This window comes from Egretta garzetta, unplaced genomic scaffold, assembly GCF_000687185.1.
Source record: "Egretta garzetta isolate BGI_Z169 unplaced genomic scaffold, ASM68718v1 scaffold223, whole genome shotgun sequence".
NCBI classification, from domain to species: Eukaryota; Metazoa; Chordata; class Aves; order Pelecaniformes; family Ardeidae; genus Egretta; species Egretta garzetta.
This window is the reverse complement of record NW_009259033.1, coordinates 608,532-617,950: the sequence shown is the minus strand read 5'-3', so window position 1 is coordinate 617,950 and position 9,419 is coordinate 608,532. Positions and strand designations below refer to the sequence as shown.

Genomic DNA, 9,419 nt, shown 5'->3' with positions numbered 1-9,419 from the left:
GAGTAAAGGGGCGGCCTTAGCCAGCAAACACCCGGCCTTCAGCCTTGGAGCTGATGGCCGTGCACCCAGCCCGCCCCAAGATCTCTCAGTGGGGGCATTTTGGCAGGTTCTGCTAAAAAAAAAAACCCTCCTCACTGCCCACCTGAGGGTTCCTGAGCTTACGTAAAGCGATGTGCTGCCCGTCCCCCCTCTGTGTGTGTATGTGCCCGGGTAAGCTTGTGCTGTCTGCAGAGAAACAGGAATACTGAAATGGAAAGGCCCATGGGGCAGGTCTAGTGTTGTCAGTGCTGGTTTGTCCAAACTGCTCCCCAAACCATCCCCTCCGCACCCTGGCACAAAATACTTAATGCCCTTAAGATCTCCAGCGCAAATTATTGATGCGACTGTTTCTGCCTGGGGCTGGGGCTCGGTACTGGTCCCAGTGCAAGTGTGGGCTGGGGATTAGGGTGGGGGAGTGAATCTGCGGAAATGTGAGCCCTTAAGATGGGTGTGAGAAAGTCCTGGGGCAAAAGCAGGGCACCCCACCTCCTGCCCCGGGGTGAGGTGTGGGTCTCCCCCGGCTCTGCGGCGTGGCCGAGGGTCGGGTCGGGGTTTGCCGTTGCCATCTGCAATGGCTCTGTCAGATGGCTCTGTGCTGGCACGGATGCTGCTGAGTTATGCAACCAGCCTGTGCCCTCCGGGGAAAATTCATCCTGCGCAGATCTGCAGAATAGTACATGCAGGGATAACAAACACTGAGGGGACAGTCCTGCCCTGGGGCTGTTTGCTTAAAATCCAGCTGCCTTCTGCACCCCACCCCCCCGCCATGACCTCCATCTGTGGCCAGAGCCAGCCGTGAGTCTGCACGGATCAGCTCCATCGGATCGGCTCCATCGGATCGGCTCAGCTCCATCGGTGACACAGCTGCAGCAGAGATGGATGCACTTACATAATGCAACCCAGCATACGTGGCCCCAGAGCAGAGCCCGGCGCCAGCCCCGTGTTCCCCGCAAACCCGGAGCGTTGTGCTGGGGGGAGCGTTCCCCTGGCTTGTTCACGGGGCAGCGAAATATTTGGTGTGCTTTTCCTGTAGGGTTTTTTCTAATGCATTGTGTATTTGTGCGTTCAAATCAGCCTACCTCTGGCTGTCAGCGAATGCAAATCTTAAATCGGGAACCCGCTTGAGAAGCTTAAAATGGGATTTAGAGCAGGGCCTGAATTCTGCTCTCAGGTAGTTTTAAGTTGACCGAGAAACTAAAGTAACATCTTCCAACTTAATCGTGGTGCTGGTGCGTAGCTTATGGTGCTGCTGGGTCATGCAGGGAGTTCTTCTCCAGGACAGCTTCAGACCCTGCTTAGCCTTGGTTCATGCCATAACCTGGAAAACCGTAACCCTCCCTGACCCAGGGAATCAGATTTTTGCTTATGCCTTGGTATGTCACTGACCTCATCCGATTTTGCTTCATGTCCCAGCAGCTTTGCCTTTAGTTCTGCTACGGATGCTGCACGCACCTGCAAGTCGGCAGGCTTTATGCTCTGTTAGGCATCCAAAATGCAGATAATTAGATGTCAGTTCTCAGCCAGGAAAGTGTTTCTGGCTTGGTTTCTGCTGGAGATGAGCCTGCCTGTCTCCTTGCTCCCCTCACCAGCACTGCTGGTGGCCCCAGGGCAGTAGGTCCAGCCGAGGTGGGCAGCGTTTCCCTGGGCAAAACAAAGGTCTTATCTATCTTATGTGAACAACGGTGCTTCCCAACCTTTTGCAGGAGTTTCTCCAAAGATCCCCGTTCCCAAAAGCCTTTCTGGTGCAAAGAGGGAGTGGCTGGATTGTGCTGGGTACCTGCTAATCCTATTGCTGTGTGATAGCCCAGCACTGCGACTGCACCCCAGGCCAAGGAGCGTGTCACCCCTCCTTGTCCTTACTGCAAGGTCGGGGCTGTTCTCTCTCCTCCTTTCCTGCAACGTGAGCATCTTTCTCTTTGCGTGTCTTTTTTTTTTTTTTTTTTTTTTTTTCTTTTGTAGCTGCCCTCCGAGTTCCCCAGGGCAGGCGAGGGGCCTCCCCCAGACGCTGCTTTGCTGGGACCCTCTAACGTTGTGGGGTAGTGCGGTGGGGACCGAGCAACCCATAGACAAATTCCTGAGGAGCAAGGCGCAGTGAGAGCTGAGAGCTCGTGGCTGTTTGCCTCTCGCTGGAGCGGCACCAGTGGTCTTGGCCACAGAAACAAGGGGAGCAAGTGGCAGCATCGCCCACCACCTACAGTTACACATTTAAGAAACTTTGTAGTTTTAATTCACGTTCAAGCTGCAGTGGCTGCGATCGGTGTAGAAGGCAGCTTGTTCTGGTGGATCGTATCGCGTGGTATTTTCACTGTGGAGAAGAGAGCAGGTCTGAATTTTGGGGTGGATGCTCAAGGTGAATGGCAGGAATCTGTGCAGGTGGTGTGGTGCAGACTGCAGCTTCTTGGGGGCCGGGAGGTGTCTGAGAGCTGAGGCCAGCCTGGTTCACTCCAGCACTCCTCCTCCTCCTCTGGCACTGGTTTTGATCATTCCAGTTTCAGCTGAAAGCAACAGAACTGTTTGCATTTGCAGTTCTCCTCTTTGCATTTTCAAAATGCAACAGGAGCCGATGCTGAGCAAGCTCATCTGCTCTCCCTGCATGGTGGTGCCTGTCCCTGGTGAGAGCTCTCTGGTGCTGTGCCCAGCTGCTCCTGAGCACCGCTAATAAGCTGCTGCCCTGCCGAATCTCAGACCTCAGACCGCAGGGATCGGACGCACAGCAGCAGCATCTCTGCGGGCCCTCAGGGAGCAGGGCTGGTGCATCAAGTTAGGTCTTGTCTGGTAGCACTGCACAACTCAAACTTTACCGTGTGGTACAAGTGCCCTTCCCTGGCCGGCTACAGGTGAGCAAGCCAAGGAAAAGGATAGCGGTTTCATTTCTGAAACTATACTGGTTTTGCCTTCTGACTGTTTTCAGTGTGGTTTTTGAATCCCGGTGTGGATAAAAGCCATGGGACAGTAAAAGCAAGGTCAGTTCCTCCTCTTGGCCGTAGGAGCGGGTGCAGCATCACAGGGCCACCCCGTGGAGTGGGGGCAGCTTTCTGGGGAGAAACGAAGCCCCAAGGAGGAACTGGGTCCCGTCACCTCTGGCCAGATGTGTTAGTGTTTGCGTTTGCTCACCGACACCCCCGTGCTCCCTCCTGGGGGAGGCTGCTGTGGTTGGATGTAAGGAAGCTCCCAAGGAGTGCACCACAAATGCACGTACAGAGCATGAGGAAGGGCTTAGGAGGCAGAGCCAGGCTCTCAGCCCCCTTCCCTCGTACCCTGTGTTCCCACGCAGGGGTGGATAATGTGATTAACGCGAGAGGGTGCTGGGTTTTCTCTCCCTCCCCTGCGCTGAGTCCTCCGATACCACGCAGTCCTCATTGCCACCTCCCATCTCTGCCATGACCCACGCGTTAGTGTCATCTTCCTTAGGTGCTGGATGAGGACTCCATGGGCTGCTGGTTCATATCCTGCTGATGCCGAATGAATGTTTGAGCTGATTAAAACTATAAGTGGCATCAGTGGAGGGATTAAAAGCTCTTGAACAAGCCCCTGAAACAACGTGCGTCAATGGAGTGAGCTCTCCTGTCTCAGAGCTGTGAGCTCGGGGCTGCTCAGGCAGGCGCCTTCCCTGAAAACGCTCCTGCTCCAAGGGAAGCAGGAACAGAAGTGCTGCCCTACTTGCTAATGAAGCTGCACCACAGGAGAAATCTTCCAGAAGATTCCTCGCACCATCATCCCTGACTTGGTGCCCGGGTGCCTCTCGCCAGCCTGCCTTCTCAACCAGAAAGGCTTTTTTCCTGATTGCAGCCTGCAAAGGCGGCGTCTCCTGGTTAACCTCTCCCGAAAAGCAGCGTCCCTGTGGCCCTGGCTTCTGCTCCCAGCAGCGCAGGAAGCCTCTTCCTCTAGAAATGTGTTACGGATTTCTTTAATGAGATTTCCTAGGGCTAAGGGATTTAAATAATTTGCTGGGCAGTGGCAGTTCTCCTTCAGCGGGTCTGTCCCGCTGCTCTGTGCTCGGTGTCTGCAGAGCCCCTTGCTCGTTTCTGGAGGGAGAGGACCCGTCCCTGCTGACGGGGGGGAGCCAAGTCCAACCCCCCCCCAATTTTTTTCTACGTAACTCTGAGCTCAGAGCTCAAATTTGGGGAAAAATTAAACTGCTGTTAACTCCTGGAAAATTACCACCCGTGCATAGCATGAGAGGTGATGAAGTGAAGTGGGACCCTCCCCTTGGGCTGGAGGTTTGCATGTGTTTGTGACCTCAGCCCTGTCCCCTGCTGCAGGAAGCCCTGGAGGAGCCAGTGGGCAGAGCTGACAGCAGTGGGGAGACCCCCAGGTCCCCCCATCGGGCAGGCAGGTGCCAGCTTTCATCAAACCAGCACGACCCCCAGCCTCAGCTCTGCTGGTCCCTCCTCTGAAGGCTGTGACATCCTGAACAATGCATTTCCAATACAGAAGCGACGTCGTGTGCATTGTGTTCCTCTGCTGGGTCCAAACTTGCTGCTGGATGGGATGTCCACGGGGAATTTACTGGGTTGTGAACAAGCTGGGTGGAAAACACTGGTGGCTTATGTGCAGAGTTGAGCGTTTCTGCATCCCCGAGCTTGGAGGACAGGGAGGGTGCGGTGCCAGGGCTGTGGAGGAATGGGTGCAGCACCCTTGGTGCTACAGGAGCTGTGGGGCATGCTGTGTGCTGGGGCTTTGGCCAGAGCAGGGACCCGTGCAGCAAAGACCTGCCCGTTCTTCCTGAAAATCCCTGGCGCCAAGCGTCCTCGTGGGCTGTTGCAAGCACAGCAGAGCTGAGCTGCGAACCCATCCTGCTCTGCTTCAGTTGCACTGAAATGGATTTTGACCACCTCTTGCAGAGCCACTTCAGAAGCCCGAGCTGCTGCTGACGCACAGGGCGAGCGGTGCAGGGCGTCCCTGGTGTCACAGCTTGTTCCACTTTTCCCAGGGTGTACAGATGCAGACGACCGGGAGCCAGCGCTCGTGGGGGTGTCACGTGGACCCTCAAGGCCAGGCTCTGCTGTGATAATGCTCGTCCTTGTTCCAGCTGGGCTGTCACCGCAGCGAGCCCTGTGGGATGGGGCTGGGTTACCGGCGTGTGGGGTGATGCTCAGCCCCCAGCTGATCCATCCCAGCTCAGCCCACGTGCTGGGGCAGCTGGGTGCGTACTGGCCTTGGCACCGCGCCGTGCAGGGCTGCTTGTGTTGCTCCTGGGAAAGAAATGACTGTAAACCCAGTCCAGACCCGCAGCGCCTGGACCAGTGATGAAACCACTGCCAAGCAGAGAGACGCAGCAATGCTCATCTTGGGCTAACTGGGACCAGGGGGAAGGCTGTGGGAGTGAGCTCCATCTCCGCAGCAGCGTCCCCCAGCCCCTCCATCCAGCAGCCAAATGGCTCTGGCACCGATCGGTGACCGTTGCACCTTCCACCGGTGCAGTTTGTAGGCGCTGCTGTTCGCAGTCCTTGGTTGGGGCCGTGTAATGAGAAGGCGTGCGCTCAGCTCGAGGTCTCCCAGACCCTCAAATGATGCTTTAATTAAGGCTTGGGAATGAAAGCAGAGGTGCAGCAAGCTCGCTGAACCAGCAATCCTGCTCGCTTTACCAACCTGCAGCCTGCGTCGGGTGGGAGCGGGAGGGCTGGCAGGAGATTGTTGCAAACTGGGACAAACCCGCTGACGTACCTGACCTCTCTCTCTCCTTTCTTGTTTTTCTTGCAGGTTTATTTACCAGGGACCCATAATCTCCATTATTTACATTCAACGAGGGAAGTCAAAGATAAGGGAAGGTGATGATACCGAAGATCCCTGGTCTGCAGGATCTCTGGCAATGTGAAATCTTTGGGTTTTTCTTTGTTTTGTTGGGAAGGGGTGTTCTGGGGGTGCGGGAGGGGGCTGCAGCGGCCTGGAGAAGAGCGCAAGCTGGCAGCTATCATGCTCATGAGACTTCTAAACAAGATCCAGAGAGCAGAGCTGCCCCTGCCCAGCCCTCCCCGTGTCTCCTGTGCTGCCACAGACTCAGTAGGTGTTTTTAGAGAAGATCTGGTTCCACAAGGAGGTGGGAATCGGCAGCTCGGCAACTTTGGGTTTAAAGCTATCGCTTTTGCCTAGGGGAAACGGGAGCAAAGTGATTGCTAGGTTTGTACCGGGAGTGCAGTGCTTTAGACAAAGTGAGCCTCTGGGACCACGTGTTGCAAGCAGCGAAGTAATTTCATAGCCAGGCAGGTTCTGAATAGGTGGGTGCTGCCCAGGCTGTGAGCAGCTGACGTTAGGACAGAGAAGCATAAACAAGCTGGAAAGCCTTTTGGCAAGGTGGGGCTGCTGCAGCGACGGGCAGACCTTCGTGCTCCCTGAGCTGGGTTTCATCGGCGGCGTCTGTGACGGCCCTTCCGCACGGAGGGCAGCGGGGAGCCCGTGGGCACGCTTCCAGGTGGGCACGCTTCCAGGTGGGCACGCTTCTGGGTGGGCATCGTCTGTGTACAAGAGAAACAGAAAGCAGTCTGCTACTCCGATCCGTTTAACGCCAACCTTCACTTGGTGGGAACAAAACCTGGGAGAGGAGGAGGTTTGGCCTAAATGGCTCACGGGCTGGATCCTCGCCTCCGGCGAAACACTTTTCCCTGCTAGATAACTATGTCCAGGAAGCAAAAGGCAATGCTGCTGTTTGGGTTTGGTTTCAGGACAGTACAGCTCAGGTAAGGAGATTGGAACCTCAGGCTGAGCAGTTAATACTCTATTTCCTTGCCTATATATAGAGCAACACTAATATTCCGGGGCTGACCCCATGTTGATGGTCTTTAGACTTTGCTCACTGTAAATGCGATGTAAAGCACCACCTCTTCTCCACCCCGTGGGTTCTGAACCAACTAAACCCTTTCTCACCAGGCTAAATCGCCCGGCAGCGGTTTGGGGGGCAGGCTGGTCTGACCCAGCATCGCTCCCGAGCTGCTCAGCCCTTACCGCAGCCAGAGCTGGCCAGGGTCACCGGCAGAAGAGGGTCCCCCTGGTGACCCCCTCGTCCTGGGCTCTGGGAACTGCCCCTGGCCTGCGTGCAGGCTGCAGCTTTCCTGTGTCATCCCTGGAAGGTTCCTGAACTGGCAGCACCTCCTTGTATCTCCTCGTGTACTCTGCTGACCTTGTGGGAATGAATGGGAATGCAGTCAGTGCTTGTGGCCAAGGCAGAGCTGAAGCAGGGAAAGGAGGGAGAGGTTTCTTTTTTTTTCTCTTCCATCTATTCCAGGACACAAAGCTAAGGCTGTCGCTGCAGGAAGGCCAGGTCCCGCTTAGGCAGACGATGCCAGGAGGCTCCAGACCGTGTGTCTGTGACTCGTGAAGGTTTGCACAGCACAAATTCGGCGCCAAGCCCCCGTTCCCACGCTGCCCTTCTGTTTGTTCCTAGAGATGCTTCTGCAGGCCGAGGCCAGCCACAGCCGGACCGTGGCTGTACAGACTCCCTCCAGGCTGGCCACGGGGGTTTGGGCAGTTTGGGGTTGGTTAGCAGGTGCTGTGCTCGGTGCAGAGCGCTCTTGGGGGCTTTGAACGGCGCTTTGGCTGCTCTCGTTTCTCTCCGACAAGGAGCAGGTCCCTGCAGCGGCCGTGCCGGGGAGCTGCAGGCGGGTTTCTCCCCCAGCTCCCGGGGAGGGCTCGCAGAGCCTGGCGTCCCGCAGGAGGGCTGCGGTGAGACGAGAGCTGAACCCTGTAGTTCACAAGTACAGCGTTAGTGCCCTGATCACTGGACTGTCCTTCCTCTGCCTGGCAGAGCCTTTGCTCCTGACTCTTGTAGCTGTTAGAACCTCACCCTGGCTTGAACGGGTGCGGGAAGAGGGCTCTGCCCTCCCAGCCCTGCTCACCTGGCTTTCCCTGCTGGAAGGGCCCCTCGCCGGGCGTTACGCCCCGGGAGAAGGGAGCTTCCTAGCAGGGGATTTCCATCTGTGGAAACCAAGCCCAAAACAGAGGACGTGGAGGTGGAAGGTGGTGAGTGGGCTGCTCGGCGGGGCTGCTGCCTCCAGCCAGCTGCCCGCACCCTGCTCCGCTCTGGGGACAGGATTGGGCCTGGCAGGGTCACCCCTCACAGTCCGTTGCTGTTTCAGGCCATCTCTTCAAGCCACACGTCTCCACCTCAGCTTTTGCATTGCAAATGTGTTTTCAAAGCAGCTTGATGTTAGTGAGCTAGACCGTAGTGCCTTACGTAGGATTTAGCAAACACTTCCAAGGACGAGACCTCGGGCTGCTAGCCTTTGGCCAGTGTGGATGGCTCCTGGATTAGTTTGTCCTTTTAAGAGCTTTTTGATTTTGCTGCTGTTTGTGTTCCACTCCCCAGACTATATGGGAACCTGCCTTGTGTTTACAGCTCCTAGCATCTCTCCTCCCAGTTACTTTGGCCCAGACCAGTGCTCCCTCTCAACAAGGTGGGAATGGGGAACAAAAAAAACCTGTTGGGATGGGGGATGTTTAGGCTTTTCTTCCCAGCTGGGTCTATCAGGCATCTCCCGCCGGCCGATCTCCCCACGCCATAGGTGTTTTTGGCATCAAGATGTGCCGCTGGGAAAACTCGAGCTTAGGAAAGCAGCACCGAGCCTGCAGCCCATTGCCCAGCCCGGGGCCAGGTTGTCTCCATCTCCTCCTGGCCGCAGCAAAGCTGAGCATCCATGAAACTGTTTACTTCTGACTCTGCTGTTTACAAGAGGGATGTGGGGTGGGTGGGGGGAACAAGCCAAGCCTCAGGAGGATTGGGAAACGCGTTATCTGCACCAGCCTGCAGCAAGGCCGGCACCGCCAGCATCGTGCAGGTGTCGTGGGGCTCTCCCCGCCACCTTTGGTCCGTGGGGAGGAGAGAGCAGCGGTGGCTCTAGCCTAGAGGGGTTAGATTAGCTCCCCCTTGTCCCCTTGCTGCTGTGTTTGAGGTTCAGCGGCGCTAGTGACAGATAAGAGTTACCCCTGTGGTCTTCCTTTACTCCTCAGGACCCAGCTCCTTCACATATCAGAGGCTCCCAGAGCCTTCCTGGAGCAATAAGACTTAAAACAAGCATTACCATCGTTGTGGAAATCCTCCGTTGTGTGCGTCGTACGTCTCCTCCGTATGCAGTACCGAGTCTGGGTTTAAGCCTGCCAAGCGTCACGGGGCGGCTGCTTCAGGGCACGAACGGGGACGCGTTTCCCTGTGCTTTCTGCAGGTCACGAGAGCAAGGAACCGCGTTGCTGCTTTCCTTCGTTACCCCCAGGCATGTCCTGCCCAAGCCTCACACTACAGCTGCCCGGGGCCAGGGGGGCTCCTGATCCCGTTTCGGGGACGCTGCTGCAGGATGGGTGCACGGTGCTCAGCCCCGCACCGGCTCGGCCGTGCCACAGGGGCAGGCTGGGCCCTTCACCTCTGCTCCTCGCAGCCTCCCATCCCTTCG

At 56.7% G+C, this 9,419-nt stretch overlaps 1 protein-coding gene across 1 annotated transcript in view; it reads left to right on the top strand.

Moving 5' to 3' along the window:
* The window catches only part of LOC104122643 (serine/threonine-protein kinase 35), a 26,710-nt gene extending 18,046 nt beyond the window's left edge, over positions 1 to 8,664 (top strand). Inside the window, exon 5 of the mRNA XM_035890375.1 lies at positions 5,743 to 8,664. The gene's annotated coding sequence lies outside the window, so the exon portion shown is untranslated. The remainder of the gene's footprint in view (positions 1 to 5,742) is intronic.
* The last annotated feature ends 755 nt before the right edge of the window (positions 8,665 to 9,419 follow it).